Source organism: Epinephelus lanceolatus, chromosome 13, assembly GCF_041903045.1.
Source record: "Epinephelus lanceolatus isolate andai-2023 chromosome 13, ASM4190304v1, whole genome shotgun sequence".
NCBI lineage: Eukaryota > Metazoa > Chordata > Actinopteri > Perciformes > Serranidae > Epinephelus > Epinephelus lanceolatus.
The window spans coordinates 5,497,280-5,515,699 of record NC_135746.1 but is presented as its reverse complement, the minus strand read 5'-3'; the positions used below and the strand labels follow the sequence as shown (position 1 = coordinate 5,515,699).

Sequence of the window (18,420 nt, the reverse complement as noted above, 5' to 3'; positions counted from 1 at the left end):
TGTCAATGCATTATTCATACTGAAATAAAATTCTTTGGCTTCTCACAAGTGCCCTACTCGGCGAGGAGTTGACCTTCAAATGTCGCTCAATGAGAAAACAACTGCTTATCCCCAAATCCCAACACCCGCCTCGTGCTCTCTCTTAGAAAAATACCCCACAACCCCTCGTTCTTCCTCGCTGGAAAGAAAAGAAAAAGCAGGGACGAAAACGCAATCGGAGAAAACATGCTCGGAGCAAACCAACACACACAGTGAGTTGTATAATGTGCTGTAGTAGCACCATGTTGGGCCTGGCCTTACTGTAGTGTTGGGTCGGGGGGCGCTTGTTTCTCTGAGTCTTAATGAGGCACCATGAGGGGATGCTGAGAGTGAAAACCAGCGGGAGACTAACAACTTATTCTACGGCCTTAGGAGGGATAACCAACAGTGCAGCTTTGTTAATCTCCTATCGAGAATTCCACTAAAAAGGGAAAACACTAAGAGATTCAAATAATAAGCCACAGACATCATAGTGTGGTACATTATGATTATAGAGGGAGCCAGCTTCCATAATGTCGCCTTAGCACTAACAGAGCGTTTCATCGAGGCTGCGGGCTATGAGGCACAGTAAACATCTATTTGGCACAAAGCGTTGCATAAAGGCACAGATTCCATGCTGGGGAACATAAACAGGAGCCACAGTGTGAGATACAGAATGATTTAGGTAAGAAAGGCGGCAAATCCTCCTCTGATGAGCAGATTGTTTTTTAAAAAACGTTTCCAGACTCTGTACCTTCACAACCTTTGCTTTAAACATACTGACAGGCCTTTTTTACAGAAGCCAATTGGACGATAAGCACAAGAGGAAATAATGAAATTAATGGGACACTTTATATTTGATCAGCACTGCTAATGTTTAACCACTGCTCATTGAAAATTAGCAGTAGTGATCAAAGATAAACCAATATTCTGTTATTGTATTGACTGATTTTTTATACCTAAAAATATTATCAGAAACATTTTAGTGCACTATATGGCTGTATTACAAGAGTCTGTGAACAGGAAGTGGGTGCAAGACTGTTTCCTGTTTTGTGGAGGCTGGAAAAACTAAGATCAAACTATTAAACTAAGCAGCACTGATCAAATACTAACCAAGATTCTATTGCATTGCCCATTCCTTGCCTGCAATGTTTTTGAGACATGTTATAGTGCTGTGTTTAGCTGTAATATGAGAGTTGGGCACCATACTGTTTCCTGTTTTGTGCCTGTTTTGTTATGGAGGCTGGACAAACTGACGTCAAACGGCTAAACTTAGCAGCGTTAATCAAATATAAACCAAGATTCTGTTACTGTATTAGCCATTTCTCATCTAAAATGTTTTCAGAAACATATTTTAGTGCACTGTTTAGCTGTAATTTGAGAGTTTGTGTACAGGAAGTGGGCGCCATATTGTTCTACTGTATCGTGAAAATGGAGCCTGGAAAAACTGAGTTCAAATGGTAAAACTAAGCAGCACTGATCCAATACTACCAAGATTTGGTTAACTGTAATACGAGATCCTTTGTTACCAGTCAGCAGCCATATTGTTTTCGGACAGGCAACTCGCATTATGTAACCTACCAGTGGGAGCGTTTATTGGTCCAGTGCAGCGTAGTGCATTGATGATTTTATACTCAACTTAAGAAAGTCTTAAACAACTTGCAACTCGACCTGGACTTCAACAATGACCTGTGACTTCACTTGGACTTGAGCCTTTTGACTTGAAAATAGTTGATACCTTCCCCCCAAACCTTAAGATAAAAAAATGTTATCTCAATCAACTAATTTCCCTTCATTTCCTGAATCAACAAACATTAGCGCTATTCATTCCCAGCAAGTTGACACTTGATTCCCCAGATCCACTTTGTTTGACCAATCTGACAGCATCCAATCAAGTGGCAGGAGAGAATCATGAAGAACTGCCGTCAAGTGCCAGTTGGAAAAAATGAAACCAAAAATACTTTTGTTCATACACAAAAACAACACAGCAGTCAACAAGAAAAGATCTGCGGTATAAAAAATGGCATATGACTTCCAACAAACTTGTTTTGACAAATAAATACAAATTTTAAAATGTATTCATGATTTTTGTAAATGTCATATATTACTACTCTGTTGTTAAAATGGCACTACATTTGGTGAAGAGTACATTTTGACTGGTTTAGGACTCTAGAATCAAAGTTAAGGACTCGGGATATGAGTCTGGACTTGAGTGAAAGACTTGTGACTTGCAAAGCACTGACTTGGTCCCACCTCTGTCTCGAGCAGTAGCGAATGCCACAGCCCTTTCTCTGATTCCTCTGATCATATCGCACCAATTCCAAAAGTATGTGTGTTTTTCTGCTGCATCGACAGCTCAGTTTTTGAAAAGGCCATCCATCCATCCATCCATCCATCCATCCAGCCAGCAGTGAAATACTTCTTTAATGACGACTTAATTCCATTTAGCTGCTTTGATTTCAGGCTCCTGATATCAGGGACACTGGCTCTCACTGAAAAACCTGAATAGAACCCATCTTGTCAGTGTTACTGTGCTGTTCTTTCTATGACGAGTCAAAATGTCTGCTGTGAGAAAGGTCTCTCTGAACAGCAGCAACGCCGAGTCATTTGTTGTCAGTAATGTCACGTGTAATAAGCAAGGTATGTATGTGTGTGTGGATGAATGCTTCACACAGCCATCCGGCCATTAAACGTGGGAAACTGATCAGACTTGTGATTGTACTGGCGACACCCAAACTCAAATAAAGGAGTTTGTCTTTATCATCCTGAAAGAGGTCTGTGTTCACGGCAGACTCAAAGCGGGGATTTAATTAACCTGGAATGACACTTGCCCCTCTATTTGGCTGGAATATCCACTCATTTAGCTCCCTCCATTCTCCTGACTGACACTGGGGGCTCAGCTTGGAATTAATTTGCTAGCTGAAATTATACAGTATAAAGACACATGACAAATAAGGTGCAATTCAGAAGCGCACTTTGGTAAAAGCCTTTTTTGCGAGCGGCGCATCCTTCAGAGTTATCGCATCAAGGAATTAATGGCCAGAAAGAAAATGACCTGGTTATTAAACATGCTGAATACCAAATGAGGAGAGAACTAATAACAATAGATGCAGTTTTTGACAATATGTGCACTGCGTTTTGCTAGATGCACAGCTGCAACGGTTACAGGGCGCCACACACACGCAAACACAAAGGCTGCCGTTTGCCTTGTCTTTCATCCATCTCTCTCCACTCTCCACATTCCACTCCACTGCTGCTTGTCAGTTGGCCAGCTATCTGATTACTGTGTGGGCACGGACTGTGAATAGTGAATACACAGTAGTTTTGAGTTTGCATTAGTGAATCTCCAGCGACCGATATGGCTCTCACCTCCAATCAGCCACACCGCATACCATCCATTTGCCCCGAGAATAGAGAAAGTGAGAGGGGGAGACAGAGAACTCCACTTGTCAGCAAACAATGGCCGCCTCCCTCGGAGCCGTGCAGACACACCTGAATGCCTGATGGAAAAGCTAATTATGGCTTCTTGGAGGTGGCTCGGTGAGCGCCCTCGAACAACTCATCACCACTGGGGACCATGAAACTGCACATGACGTCCCCATTCTCAGGTTTGGCACGGAGTGTGGTGAGGCACAGCAACGTTCAATGGGACCACAGCGGCTTTGAAGCACCAAACGTCTCAATACTGTTAAAGGGAAAAAAATCTCTTGAGGACCGTCAAGTTCTGCAACACGCGGATAAAATAGTGCTAAGGTTGGTTTTGTGGGAAGTGTGCAGAAATTCTCACAGGACTATATTGTGCTTGAGTATATCATGGACTGCAAACAGTGATGAAATGTGCTGGGGTAGTTTCTTGCCCCTAAGCCGTTCACAATAATATTAACGCCCTGCGCCGGCTCCTCATGATTGGTTGACACACCGCACAGGGGGTATGAAACCGGTGCCAGCTCTGCTGTTCAGCCTAGTAACTCTACTGTCAAACATCTCGGAGCTCTGCGGCCAATGGGGCTCCTTGGGTGCGATTTCCAGTAACCTATCAGCACGCGCCATGCCTCGCCACTGTAAGGTGTAGTAAGTCGTTCACTGAGCTGTGGTAGGCTGCTGTGAAAGGGCGACGGCAGCACGCCATTGGTTGCTGAACTTGAAGCCATTTTAGGGTTCTACATGTATGTTACATGCACCCCTGTGCAGTAGGCCCACCATTTTGTGTTGATACAAAACCTGAACTTTAAGATCCATCTCCATGAGCTGATAATATTTTCTCCACATTCTGAATAACTTGCCGACCTGCCTGAGCTGCTGTGTGCGACGGGTGGAGAAGTCAAGGGCAACAATTATATAGAGATGTCTATATTATTGTAGAGAGCAGGGCTATCATTGTGTGAGGTTTTCTGCGCCTTTGTGATGATGAACCGCCTCAGAATTCTGATTTTCTTCGCTGGTAAAACAGTTTCTCATAAATAAAATTCAACTCACGACCTTAGTGCAAAATCTGGCAATACACTGAGTTGAATTTTCAGATATTTTGCTCTAGAAATCATCTCAATGCATCTTTTAAAAGATATTTAGATTTCTATGGCATATTTTTTGACAAATAATGGAAACAACATCTTCGCAAAATACAAAATGAGGAAGAGGGGTACAATGGTAAAAAAATCTTTCAAGGTTGTTATTGAAGACATGCACTACACATCCAGAAAATACAGCCAAAGACTATTTTCTAATCCATTTAAGAATTATTTCTCCTGTCTCTTATTTTCCTCCTTATCTCCTCTGATAAACCCTGCTGAGTTTCTGCAGCAGGAGTAAACATACAATCAACCAAATATCTCCAACCAGTTGGATGACATTCTGTGTGGCGCAGCAGAGAGGACGCTGATGTGTCCTTTCTGACCTTTTTGTTCTCTTTTAAACTTTCAACAATCAATTCCCACCAACACTCCCAGCTTAATTACCCAGAACAAACCATGCTAGCTGATCAATAATTCAATGTACAATTCTGCTGTAATGGGTTTTCTTAAGCTTGGAGGACACCACAATATGACATGTTTTTTTAACCAAAGCAGTGATCATTTTCCACACCACACATGGAAACGAAATGAAATTACTTTTAATCTTCAAAGCGACGAGATGATAAAGCTGTAAAGCAGTTCATTTACTAATATTTTCTGAGCATGTCTTTTGCACCAAGAGCAGGAAAAAACCCCTCAAAAAATAAAGTTGAATTAATTCAAATGAATCAAATTAGATTTGACTAATTTTTTCAGTTTTCTTTACTTATTATTTTCTAGTACTGCACGCTTTTTTAAATTTAATTCTGAACTATTCTATTTCTTTATTTAATTCTTTTTATTTTTTTCACCAAATCCCATTAATGTTATAAGAAAAAAAAAATATAATTAAATACATTCACCATTCTAATTAATTTATTTGTATGTCATGGTTATGACACTGTGATAAAGAATAATTAAAAAATTTAATTACTGACAATGCTTTAAATTTAATTTAAAAACACATCAAGATTCAAATGATCATTTAATGTTATCCTTTATATTTAAAATGTAACAATTTCCTCTGGCAACAGCTTAAAATTACATTTGTTTGCAATTAACCTTGCAAAAAATTAACAACTTACATGATGATCATGACAATTATTTTGAATTAAATTAGGTTAAATTTTGCTGGATGAAATTAAAGCAGATTTTCAGACAAGAAGAGTCAACTTTTAGCTTATTCTAAGGCAGCAGAGGCAGACGGTGGCAGGTTGGACTGAGGGAGTCTGATCAAAATAGGCTTCCTCGTACAAAAGCCTTTTGATAAGTAGAGACGTTTGAGAAATTCCATGTCAAAGAGGAGCTTGCAACAGAATAAGAAGAGCAGGCCAAGGGCATGATTCATAGCAAAAGCACACAAAAGAACTCTTTCCAAGCAGAAAGCTTTCACAGTGTTGGGTTCCCCAAAACATGTCTTTCCCCCTGCAGGGAACAAAGGGCCTGAAACCCCACAGCAAAACACTATATGATAATGTCAGGAGGATTTCTGAGGGATATTCCCACGTGGAGTGCTGCTCGAATAATGAAACAGAACTAGGATGAATAAATTATCTGACGTTAATTATGGGTTCACTTGTTTTTGTCGCAGGATCCGAAACATTAGAGTGTAGATCTGAGCAGCACACAGATGGATATTTGGAAAAAGCTGCCTCTCCCCTGCTGACTCTGATCAGGCAAACACTCTAAATGGTTTCCCTGTTTCTGACTGCACACATTAAATACACCCACATGCAACATTCACAGGCGGAGAGATGGTCAAAAGTTCACTATCAGCACAAGTTGTTGGATAAAGTAATCTCTCTATTCTGCAACCTCAGGTCCAAAGTACAGCAGCCAAAAAGACTAAATTTCAGCTCTGATGCCAAGGAGCCATTTAGACAGAATTCTTAAGAATGCCTCAGCTGACTGCGATTTCAGATTCTTATTTCTCTGTGCCATTAAATTTTATTTAAAAACCAGGTCAGAAAATCCCCAGATCAACAGGAAACAAAGGAGATTTTGGAGGATTTTGTGAGTGAGCGTGCAAAAAGAGCAAAAGTCCGGTACAATAGAGATGTTCACATAAAAATGTTTTTTGGCTTTTTGTATGTTCTGACTTGAGAAAAATATTTAGTTGGAAGAAAATAGCAAAAATATGTACAACTGTACAAGTGTAACTGAATTTGTGAGAAGAATTCAACAGAACTCCTCACTGACATTTTACACGCCAATTACATTATTTTACTCTCCCATTAGTACACAATTTGTTAAGAGAACTAAAAGGAGGTCAAATGTTTGGAAAATAATAATAAAAAAATTTAAATCTGAATTCTATAAAATTAATTTGCATGTTAAAATCCCAACACTTCCCTTTGTCTAGGTCAGAGGTCTATAAAGACATAAAATGAATTTTAAAAAAAGAGTATTTTTATTATATTTTTAATTACTTTACATAGGTGGTTTAAATCTTTTTTTTATATTTAACATGATAATTTTTTTTCCTAGATAATAATAATAATAATAATAATAATAATAACAATAATAAAAAAACTCAATAAATTTCCGCCTGCGTCCATTGGGCCTGACTAAGGTCATGCATTAAAATTGCTTGAAATCAATGAAATAAGCCAAATTTCCCTAGATTTTTTTTTTTTTTTTTTGGTATAAAATTTGGCAAAAAAAAAAAATAAAATAAAAAAATCTTTTTTGGTAAATATATACAAATTTCTGTGTTAAATTACTGTAGATTTTAGGCAATTTCTGGAATATTTTTTGACTAGATTCCTGGTCTCTTAATAACAAGCTTTTGTGTAAATGTATGCAATATTTCAAATATAAAAAATAAAAAAATATAGAATTGTTTTAAGCCTTTTTTGTTGATATGAACAAATGCAGTTTTACCTTAGATTGGGTCTGATTTCACTAACAGCAACGCACTTTGACCTATTTTGTGTTCTACATCTCAAAATGTCTTTCTTTTACAGTTTAATGTTTTTGTGTTCCCACAATATTCTAAAGGGAAGCATTACACTGTGAAATCACACTGACATGAATCATGTCCCATTTGTTGGAACAAAAGGAAGCAATGAAGCAACCACTGTTCCAAAAGGACGTTTCATCAGCCATCGTTTTTAACACCACCATCTTCAGCTCGGGTCAGATCATGTCAAAAAGCCACGGTGGCTAAATGTCAGAATTTAACAGGTGCAAAATGTCATGAACACTTTCAGCCAGCTCATCTTGATGCTGTCTTCTCAACTAACGATTCTTTATGTAGATTAAAGTCTACAGATCTTACCCAGTAGAGCCTGGGTCTAAGTGTAATTACTCTGAGCAGGCTCTAAAACGTACCTCTAACAATCACGCGCCATATTCATTCATGGAGACGTCTCAACAGTTGGGGCGCACTCCCAGTAAATCAGCTCATGCAAGGCATCAGAAATCCTCGAGACCCCTTGAGTCTCTAGCTGTCCTGATTTCAGGCTGTGAGAGAGCACTGGCACCACATAGCCTTAGAGAATAGTCCATGATGAGGACGCTTTATTTTTCCTCCTGCTCGAATCTGCTGAGCTGAACTGGCTGAGCCTCAGCACTGCTGTCAGCCAGTCTGGACTGAGCTGTGGGGGTGGGATGGGGAGGTGGAGGGACCATGACATCTAAAAGGAATAAGAGAGTGAGGAACTTGTGCCCCTCAAACACCCCGTCTGGGCCTTTGTTGCCTCCTCCAACAGACATGCAAGAAAAGACCTAAAAGCACAGTTGTCCTGCTCTGCGCGCTCACACTGCTACGTACACCCTCTGGTCAGACGGTTGGACATGTATGCGCACACACACAGGCGCAAGTGAGCAAACAATTGGCACTGCTTGAACAAAGTCGAGGCAAATGCAAGTACAGGCTCAGAGGAGGGAGAACATAAACAAAGCGAGCCCTGGGAGCATCCGTTGGCCTGCTGTAACACTGTGACAGGATGTCATGCAATGTTCTCTTTGTGTTTGTGTGTAGCGAGAAGAGGAGAAAGTCTCTGGTCCGGGCTGGCGCAGTGACTTCCTCATTAGCCAGGCAGGAGGGACAGTGGGTGACAAACGGTCACACTCTCTCAAACAGGTTTTAACAAGAGGATACGCTTGTGGCGAGCAAACACGAGCAGCATCATATCTCTTGCTCCAGGTGCTGGTCAAAGTCTGGAGGAAAAAAAAAACAATGCTGCAGACTCTTTAAATATACTAAAATGGCAAGAGTTGCCTGTGACTGTCTTCTGTAGACACACAGTAGAAATATGTACTGTATGCATATACTGTAGGTTACAACTCAGGCTGGTTACAGTTCACAGCAGGTTAACATTTACATTCAGTGCTGCAGTTATGACATTACAGCTCAAAGAATCTGCTGCCTGGCTGATGCAGCTATTTTAAACCGCAGTTCATGAGAAGAAGAAGAAGAAAAGATTTACTGTAGCAGAGTTACTGCTCCGAAAAACTAACTAAATTTAAGAGAGGGAGGAAGGTTTCTTTTGGAAAATGGCTGCATAAGAAACTCTGCAGTGAGCCTCAACCTGTCTGTGCTACTTATATCTGGGTGTGTTTATTAGGGCTAATAGTGGACCAAATGTTTGTTGACCAGAAAGGTCATTAGTCAGCAAGATTTCATTGGTCACTTAGTCACAGAAAAACAAACCAAAACCGAAAACATGAACTTGCAACTCTTAATAGAAGCTGCGCCTTGTCAAAATAAATCCAAACCTATATGACTGGACCATGTGTGAATTTAATTTGAAAGGACAGACACAGGAAGTGTCCTCGTCAGGTTAATTTCCAGGGCTGGTACCTGCAGTTATTCCACAGGCTAGTTAATAACATGTCAGGCAGGAAATCCAAAGTGTGGGATCATTTTGAGAAGGTGAAGGACGAACCCAAGATGACGTATCATCTGAAACATGGAAGTAGCTACATGCCCATTAGCCCACAGCGTCATTAACAGGCAGCTCGCTCAGTGTGTGATGTGCACTTGTAGATAAAATATAGGCCTATATTAATGAAGGTTCATTAGTACGGTTTTGTATTTCTCTGTAATGTAGCACAGTGTTAACAATGTTACTGATACTATTCTTTCTCACACCTTCAACTCAAACCACCAAAATATATCATTTAATCATTACATTAAAATCGTAAAAATACAGGCGACTAGTCGCCTAATGGCTGCAAAAATTAGCATGTTATATTTTTGGATTGTGGCTCTCTATCTGCAGAGTGATTATGCTTTTACTGCTGTGGTCAGTTAAAATATAAACCTCATGAGGCTAGTACAAGGCAGATCAGTAAATCATGAGTTCTACAAGGATAGTAAAATCATAAACAAGATTCAGCATTATGTGTATGACAGTTAATCACAACATAATCAAGTGCATGTTCAGGATTTTGCTCACTTGAGCGTCTTTTAAACCTTATGAAATACAAAAAGTCACCAAAGTGTCAGAGCTAGAGCTTAATTTTTAATTAAATTTGTCATTTTTTAACATTTATTTTTGGTTTGTTTGGGATTTTTTACCACTTCAACCAGTTAAATGGCAAAAGCAAGAAAATAAAGTGTGCACATCTATCCTGTGTCTCTGCAATCAATAGAGAGCGAGACTACAACAGGAACGACTCTACCACAAGAATAACTGGGACATGACTTCTGTTCCAAAATAATTCAGAAGAGAAATGTGGAGTTTATTCCAGCTGAGAGCATTTACAAAAATACAAGAAAAGAAAAACACAAATCAAGTCATGATGCCTGTTTTCACCTCCAATTAAAATGTTCCAGAAGAATCGGAGGATCTCCAAAGTCTTTATTATAACATGGCAAGAAAGCGTGTTTTCACTTAAAGCAGGTCTTAATTAGGAGGTGCAGAGGTAATATGGCTTGTGGCGATGCCTGTGACCCAGTCAGGTCACATGACGGGAAAACCAAGAAGACTTACAGGGTCCATGAAGGCATTAAAGGGATAGGTATAATGTTCGCACTGACACATCATCAAAGGTGACAAAGATGTGAATAGATTTAGATTCCTGGAAACCCACTGTTTTTGTGTGTGTGTGTGTGTGTGTGTGTGTGGTCCCTTTATAGCATTCTGGCATGTCATTGTCAGTGCAGCATGCCTCCTTGGCTGTTTTTAAACCAGTTTTTGGGCCCACTCAAAATGTGAAAGTCAATATGGCGCCAATCAAGCAGCTAAAAAATGAAGCCAACGCAGAAGTGCCAAAAACAGCAGTTCCTTTAACAGCCACTTGAGACTGGCTCCAGAAACACAACAATCCCCACAGACCCTCATGATAACAGGGCAACTTTAAAGCAGAAATAAACACGTTTACATCCTGGTGCAAAAAACAGTTTTGGTCTTAATGGCTAATTTTAACATTCTTGACAACTGTACAGGGGTACATTTTTATACAACTCACATGTTTATAATTTTTCAAGGCTTAAAATTATGCATAATTAGAGGCACATGCTGTTTGCAGATAGTGGCCTCTCAGTCAGATCCACCCCTCGCTCATTCCCAGCTCCTGCCCATAGTCCAATTTTGGCTCCAAATATCCAAGATGGCGACAGCCAAAGAGCCAAACATACAGCGCAGATGCCAGAAAAAAATGTTGGCATTGTACATTTCTGCAAATCTCAATACTGTACGCTACATTTGTAGGTTTCATATGGTGCATATAAATGTGTTAAAGGTGATGTACAGTATGGTGGACTTTGTCATCTGAGATGCCTGCCAAGTTGCAGACCACTAAAGACGACTGTTCGAGACGAATTAACAACAAAACTGTTTTGTTTTTTTTTTTTTGTTTTTTTTGGTTTTGTTGTTGTTGTAGCTTTTTAGCGAGTCATCGCTGCGTCTTCCAGCGGCTTTGTAGCTACCAAATGTGGATGTTGTCTGGTGATCCATAACTGTGGTTCCACCTGAGATAATGCCACTAAAAGTGGTTACTTATTACCAGCACATCACTGGGTTCCCTGCCAGGATTGGGCCATGAAAAGCAGTTGTTTTTTTTACAGAGACACTGCACATAACCTGCTGGGATCGAGCTAAGAAAGCGTTTTCTCTTACCGATAGATGACCAGTCTCCTGCCAGCACGGTGCCACAAAAGCATTTTTGTTTTACGGAGACGTTCCTGCGTTTCCTGCCGTGGTTGTGCCTCAAAAAGTGGTTATTTCTTCCAAAGACACTGCTGCAATTCTAGCTGGGATAGTGCCATGAAAGTGTTATGTGTTTTTTTTTCTTTTACTGAGAGATCACTGCATTTCCTGCTAGGATAGTGCCACGCAAAGTAGTTGTTTTTCACTGAGATGTTGCTGCGTTTCCCTCTAGGATAGTGCCATGACAGCAGTTTTTTGGGGGGTATTTTTGTGCCACCAAAATTTGAAGCCAAAACACAACATTTTCCTAACCATAACCAAATGGTTTTTGAACTTATCCCTAACAACACAATCACCACAGCACTGTTGAAACATAAAGTTTCTATGTATCCTCCACATAATAATGCTAACATTTATTCTGGCAATCGGGTTACAAGGCTTCAGAATGGGAGTCTACAGATCAATGGGTGGTGTCACAGTGGCTACGTCCAATATTTTTATAGTCTGTGGTGCCAACCTATTAACGTGACAATCCACAGCACAACAGTCTGCTCAGTCTTTTCTCTCAGAGTGGGTGAAGCTTGATGTGCTTGACATTTTGCTGATTGAACCTTGAATTATGAAAGAAAGTCGTTAATCACAGCAAAACAAAATAAGCTGAAAAAAATCCAACTCACCTTTCACCAAACAGGTTTCAATGAGAAATAAAGACACCAGGAAATGACACACGGATACTTCACATCTAACATACTGCTTACAAGTATTAAGTCCATTTCTGAGAGAGTTTACAATGAAAAACACAACTTGGACCAGCAGCCAGTGACACAGTTTTCATGCTCTGTGTCATAAATGTCACATCACAGCAACATGGCCATCACCGAAGATCTAAAATTTCTCTGACATATTTCCCCGCTCCCTCATATGATTCATGCGCTCTGAACTAAACATTCTGATGTTTCCGACAGCACCTCGGAGGCAGCTTCATGTTAATTTGTGAGGCTGATGTGGTCGCAAATGTATTCACAATTCAGTCTGTCGGCGTCACTTCTGCACGTATAGAAAAGGTAAAATGGCATTTACGACACAGTTCACAAAATATAGCGAGTGGGGCAGAAAGATGAACTAATGAGATGTGATGAACACTGAATTAACTAATAATTATAAACTAATTAGTTCAATTAACTGCTCCGATGATAAGTGGCAGTCGCTTTTACGGTTTTCTGCCACTGGAAGGAGACGGAGGTGTGCAGCGGGGATGATGGCTCTGATTGGTCGATTGATAGCAAATTGACATGACAGCAAACAGCTAGAGAATATACCACTAAAAATAAGGTATGGGCATTTAACTGAATGAATTCAGTGGAAACAACATTCTCCATGTCACAAGTGAATGTTGCTCCTGAACGATCTGGAGCTCAGCAGTGGAGGAGTTTGTGGATTTAGGAAGCATGCAGCCCAAACAGCCCCCATCACTCCTGTGTGACTCAGTTGACACTGTTGAGTCCTTCAGCTTCCTGGGCTCCATCATCACCTAGGACCTCAAGTGGGAGCTGATGCTGCAGCTGATGCTCCCACTTGAGGTACAGGCAGGTTTCCCACCTGGTATGCTGCTGCCACTGGCAAGGACAAGGGCGGGCTGCAGCATCTCATTCGCTCTGCCAAGAACGTGATTGGCCACAATCTTCCATCCCTGCACGCCTCCAGGACCCTGAAGTAGGCTGGGAAAATTGTGGCTGCACCCTCCCACCCTGGAGACTTTGAAACCCTCCTCTCCAGCAGGACGCTGTGGTCCATAAGGACCAAAACCTCACGCCATAAGAACAGTTTCTTCCCGACTCAGCTGGCCTCATCAACAATGCCCCCCACCGGGTAAAGACACTACATGTTCAACAAATTCCTCACATCTATGTATCAACATGAGTTACGCAGGCACACATCTTTGGGACATAAATCTGCATGACGATATTATTTTCATGCTTTTACACTTCATACCAAGACACAGCATAGTATCACAATATTTTGTGTGGCAATATTGTGTCAATACATGGATGGCAAGTATCAATCATGTAAATTATCAATATAAATAATAAATATAAGTAAATTTAATAAAAATATAAATAAATAAATAAATAAATAAATAATAATAATAGTATATATATATATATATATATATATATATATATATATATATATATATACGTGTGTGTGTGTGTATATATATATATATATATATATATATATCATATAATAATAAATATAATATAATAAACTACAAATTAAACTTATTAAACTTAGCCTACTAAAGTAATTCAGTCCATCATTGCTTTCCAGTCCACTAGACACATGTTACTGTAATAAATATGATTAAAGTGACATGAACTGACTGAAAACTTGTCTTATTAGATAAAAACAGATGTTGACAAAGTTTGTCCTCAATTTTGTCATCACAATTCTCAAGATCAATACCAAGACCAAGACCAAGATCAAGACCAAGACCAAGTATATAGACAAATCAATATTATACTCAACGTAGCAATAACACAAACACAAAAGATAATGAATAATTAACATTATACACTAAAAATACCTCAACCAAAATTCAAATCAGCAAATCGTCATAATCGAATGCCAGTTCTGGCTTCATCTGCCATTATTTAAAAGCTTTATGGACAGAGGTATAAATGGATTTTTAAATGTGTTCAGTCTGAAACGAGGCACTCTAAATCTCCTACAAGAGGGCAGCAGCTTGGACACTGTGTGCAGAACATGAGAGGAGCCATTGATGATCGTATTGGCTAGACTTACAAAATATTAACTATTTCAATAATATTGTATCTTGACCTAAGTATCGTGATAATATTGTATCGGGGGTCTCCGGTGATTCCCACCCCTACTTCATACAATGAATATCTGTCCATTCATTGGACAATTCTGCACAAACTATCACTTCTATAAACTGCCCTGCTCAGTCACTTAAACAAAGGTATATTGTACATACTTTATTGTATTATTTCATATATTTCTTATACGTTTCCTCTATTCTTTATTTATATTTCTTGATGTTTTCTATACTTGCTTTTTTTTTTTTTTTTTTTTTTCCTCTTACTATGTTCATGTTATGCACCAATACACAAAGCAAATACTTTGCATGTAATAACCTACTTGGCAATAAAATGGATTCATATTCTGACTTGTTTCTGCTGCCAACACACGTATTCACATTTAAAGGAAGCAGCAGTCAAACTGTTCCATAGCAACAGCCTCTGATTGGATAATTTATGTTTCCTCTATCACTCTGAACAACGGGCAAATTGCTTGCTCAAATAAAGCAATATAGCGACACAAATCAGCAGGAATCCGTCCAAAACTAACAATGAATATAGATTAATGGAATTAATTAATGATTAATGATTAATCATCTATGAATAAATCACAATTACTCTTAAATGACTCAATATTGAGATTGTAGCGTTTTTTTTTTTTTCTATCCAAGACGTCTGTGTTATAAGTTGGTCGGAAAGGCTTTCTGAAAAGAAAATCCAAGAACTTCTTACTTCTAATAAGAGCTGCTTTTGGGAACTGAGATAAAATGCTTTAGGAGAACAGGGCTGCATGCTTAAAAAAGCCCACTTGTTATTACTCGGGCCAAGCTTAAGCCTTGAATTTGTGCATTGGCTTATTTGTCATGGTGCCAAAGAGGCAACATGCCAATATGGATTTTAGTTTCTTTTTAACAGTATGCCACATGAAATTATAAAAGTGGACTGGGCCGCATCACAGATTAACAAACATTCTGCTTAAGCATTATGGAGGACGTCATTGTCAAATTCTGCTCGGGGTTGAGTAATTCATCTGAACTCATTACAGAACACCCGAGCGCTGATGCAAAGAGACACACATGCAGCTGTGCATACACCGAACCAAAGCACACGTCAACGTACCTTCACACAACTACACACACATTCGACTTTAGGCAAGACAATGTCATAAGAGAATAATCCTAATAACAATGTTGCTGGCTGGTGTAGATAACATACTGCATGCTTGGAGGGGGATTTGATTAGAACTGAGTGGGTGTGCAACATTTCTCCATCTTCCCTTTTAATTAAATTTCTAAGTTACTATTTTATACAATTTACTGTGAGAGCCAGCATGCTGTCAGAGCCACATTATAAACCCTGGTGTAAAAACAGCTCTAATTGAGTGAAGTAAATCATCTGGACACAGGTCTGAATGAATGCAACCTTTCAGAGAACATCTGCGCAAACTATGTTTCAATGTACTTCACCTTGAGAAGGTTGACTGAGCATCCAAGTTCTTTGGAGCACCCACTTGTGCATGCAACCGACTAAAGAGTGTGTCACACTCTCACACACACACAATCGAGAGCTGCTCAGCACAAACAAATGTGGGTTTTTTTGTTAGTCAGTTTCACTGGATCGCTCCTGTTCCGAGCGCTCACCGAGAATGAGATCTGACCTTAAACCACGACAGCACGACTGCAACAAATATCAAACTAGTCTCCGGGCACTCAGTCAGGTAGCCTGTCCATTCTGGCATTTCATCATCCAAAGTCTGAGTTTTCACTTGACTGGAACTTTCATCACCCCGGGCAGTGGGAGAAAACACTCCAAACAAACCTTGTTGTCTATAAAAACTCTCCACACAAAACTCAACTGTACTCTTACTTATACTGGGCCAGTGATAAGGAGGCATTACCAACATGCCACGGTATTAGGAGCAGGGCATGTTACTGCCATTTAGGGCTGCCACTAATGATTATCTTCATTGTCAATTAATCTGTTGATTATTTTCTTGATTAATCGCTAAGTTGTTCGGTCTATAGACCGTTTCATGGAGCTGCATTGCTAGGCAACAGCTTGGGTCTATACTTGCTTCCTGTCCACAGATGTAATTCACAACAGCTGTGTCCACAATTCCATACTAACATGCTATTTAGTACACTAATACACTAATACTATACTAGTCACATACTAATTAGTACACTAGTATGAGATTTTTTGGTGTCCAAAACCTTACCATGAAACAAATAGGAGGGCTGACCCAAAAATTCTAAGCTTCGAAGCTTCATTCGATGGCATGGGATTCGACTGGGGGAAAAAAAATTTGAATATTCAGCCTTTTTTTTTCTCCCGTTTTTTTGGGGGACCTTGAACGCAACACCATCTCCGTCAAGGAAACAGAAAGCCCGACGTGCAATGAATGGAGACCTATTATCCTGCTTGAACACAGACAACTAAATTCTTTCAACAATGTGACTCAAAATAATGATAAAATGGATTTTATTGATGTAAAATAATACGCTGATGGTGACATTTTCCACCGGTCCGCTGCGCTCTGAGTCTGGTGTCAGTGACACATGCTGCTCTGATTCGCGCATCTGTCTGCTTGCGCTGCAGTGCGCCGAGGGTTTTACTTTTTAGTGTTAAATCAAAAGTTAAACACTACTTATCAGCAACCAGAAGTGTTTTTTTCGTTTGTGAATATTTTTATCTTAATTCTAGGGTTGCAAGAAACTACCTTTTTGCCATAATTTGTAAGTTATTAACTTTTTTGGACGTTTTTTTTTTTTTTTTTTTTTTTCCGCTCAGCAACCCCCTTGACCGAAACTTGACCGATTTGCCCGATGTGGACATGATCGTTGTTGCAAATTACCTCTTCCTCCAGATCTCCTAATGTTACTAACGTTGCTAACGTTGCTAAAAATGCACGCAAAGCCAATGAAAGTATACAAAACTCAAGTGGACTATGACTATTTTGTGTGTGATTGGGTCCACGACTGAAGCGACTGCTGTGTTGATTTTGGCCAGGAGAGTAAATGTGCTCGGGTACAACTGTCTTTTAGATTTCAACTTTTCACATGGATGCATTGCTGTCAGGCTAATGTTACAAGCTAACATTAGCTACCATTCGCTACAATTTTCTACCTACTGGGTCAATGATTCCCAGAGTTCTGGTGAAATGCTGTTAATAATCTGTGTGGTGGCTATAAGACAGAGAAGTTGTCAGAGCAAATCATGATTGCATCCAACTTAGGCATGTTTAAGGCTTTAATGTCTCCATTTGAAACTAGTTGACTCTGTTTTCTGGAATGAAGACAGAGGTTTTCAATCCACATCTGCAGTTGTTTCTCAGTGACTTTTTATCTTAACTTCTACCCTACATGTCCCACGATTTTCTGCACTTAAAGTGGCCTCTGTTTTTTGCATAATTTGATCAACTGTAACAGCCCTAAATGGCACAAATCTTAGGCATCTGTGCAGTGTTGGTAGTCTTCGGCTGAGCTGCATGCCCTCCATCTGGACAGCACACCAGTGTATGACGGCATAAGTATCCCACAATGCAATGCGGTAGATGGCAACGTTCATAACTTCAATAACATTTTAATTTCAGTGTAAGTGTGTAAGCCCAACACGATGTCCTCAAGTGTCTTGTTTTGTCCACAACCTAAAAATACTCAGTTTAATATCATGGAGGAATAAAGAAACCAGAATTTTTTTACACCTGAGAAGCAGGAAACAGAGAATTTTGACTTTTTTCTTAAAGAAAATTAATCAAACTCTATCAAAATTGAATTAATTGGTGATTAATTAAGTAGCTGACAACTAATAGATTAGTTGTTGCAGCTCTACTTCCATTACAGCAATAATCCAGATGTTGTAAAGCCAAGTGGGTCCAAAATGTAGTCATTCAGTATTTCAAATTTTGCACTTCTCTGGCTTCCCAATCTG

The 18,420-nt window shown here is 39.5% G+C and overlaps 1 protein-coding gene across 4 annotated transcripts in view; it reads right to left on the bottom strand.

The window, feature by feature from the left end:
- The window catches only part of klhl29 (kelch like family member 29), a 409,128-nt gene that overhangs the window by 164,048 nt on the left and 226,660 nt on the right, over positions 1–18,420 (bottom strand). The window lies entirely within an intron of this gene.